The sequence below is a fragment of the Scatophagus argus genome, chromosome 7 (genome assembly GCF_020382885.2).
Source record: "Scatophagus argus isolate fScaArg1 chromosome 7, fScaArg1.pri, whole genome shotgun sequence".
NCBI classification, from domain to species: Eukaryota; Metazoa; Chordata; class Actinopteri; family Scatophagidae; genus Scatophagus; species Scatophagus argus.
In genome coordinates, this window is record NC_058499.1 from 16,309,627 (window position 1) to 16,311,521 (window position 1,895).

Genomic DNA, 1,895 nt, shown 5'->3' on the forward strand with positions numbered 1-1,895 from the left:
GTAAAAGTTGGCTCCTCTACTGTGTGTTACACTAGGCGGCACAGATGAAACAATGGTTGCCTTTGTTCTGCTCAAAAAACAATATGCACTATCTGTCCTCTAGTGCCTTTATCTCTTATTGTCAGAAAATTATTTTCAGATTTGAATGAGCTATGCAAGGGCTATTTTATTATTTAAAAAAGGAGAACATTAATTCAATCAGATAGGTGCTGGAGGAAGAACAGGGCAGTGATGATAGATAGGCTCAACATGGGCATAAAGACAGCCAGCTGGGATTTTGTGTCTGTGTGCCATGCCTGCTCAGTGGGGCTATTGTGTTCTCTCAGCAGATAGACAGCATCAGCTTATCATGCCCCCTTATCATTTTTCTCTTCACACTCAAATGAACCTGTGAGGCATTCAACCCAAACTGTGAGTTAGGGAACATTAGAACTGCATCACTAATTCAGATTTTCTTTTTGGGGGCACTGCAGCACAGTTCACTTCCCAGTTACAAATAACAAACAACTTCAGCATCTTATCAAAAAAAAAAAAAAAAAACCCAGATCATATGAGTAAAAATATAATTAATAAAATCCCCAATAAAATGAAATGAATGAAATAATTTGAAGCAGTTAAGAATCTAACAACTCTTTCTGTATTTACATGACAAAAAAACAAACAAACAAACAAAAAATACCCCAAAAACAAGTCACTGTCCTCACCACTGATAATGAAGTGTGGTTTACAGTCAGGTCTCTTTTGCAGTTTTGATGAGGCAAAAACACGAGGAAGTATTCATGACAATGCAGATATTGTATTTTTATAAAGTCTGTTTCCTGTTAAGATTTTTTAGCTTTCCATTGAAGTTTGTTTCAGAATGCACTTTTGACCCGTAATTCATCCAGATATTTCCTTGATTGCGCACACTGTCACAAAACCATATATACACGTATACACACACATTCAGGTGTGGTCCTGCTATACATGAAAAAAATTAGATGTGTAAAAAAAATATTTCCTTGCTTTTTACAAACCCATGTTTAAATAAGTCATATTACATTTATCTGTATCTAAGCAATCCAGTCATTAAATCATATCACAAAACAATAATTTGTCATCTTGACAGTAAACTTCTTTCCACCATGAGGGAAAAATAGCAAATGATACCGCATGTGAATTCTAAATCATATTTTTCCCCCTATGTTTTTACAGGGGTAGATTCAGATGGATCACATATAAAAATACAGTGTGGTATTTACATTCACACAGTCTTGAGAGGATTTAAGAAGAGCTTGTTTGCCCCAGAAAATTAATGGTCATCAATGCCTAATACCTATGGATATATAAATGTTAATATGATATTATATGGATCTGCATAGAAATTACAAGGGGTCTAAACAATGAAATATTACAAAACAATAAGATTTAAAAACTACTAACATGGTTCTGTCATTCACTCAAGAAAATGCCTAATGTGCACTAAACAAGCCCAATAAAAACATGAAGCAGTAATGAGGCTAATGGGGTTACAGTTTCCAGTTTAATACTGAGCCTAATTTCTTTGTTCTGAAATTAATTTTAGTTCAGAAGTTTCAAACACGTAACTTATTTGCACGGTAGGCCTTAACATTCTGCCCAGCAGAGGGCAGAACATTACTGAACACTGGAGATTTCGACCAGCGCAACGCGAGAGCAACAGTATGCCGAAAGTCGAAGGACCCTAAAAAGTAGCTTCTTTTTAGCCTGCTCGTTTAAAACTAAATAAATGAATAATATATTTTCTGCAAAAATAAAGAACGTCATAAATCATCTGATATGTTCAAAAATTTTCTGGGGTTGATAAGTCTGACATAACCAATTCTAATTTTAAGATTATGCCATCTTTCTCCCTCTCCGCTGTTTTGGCGTCAGGC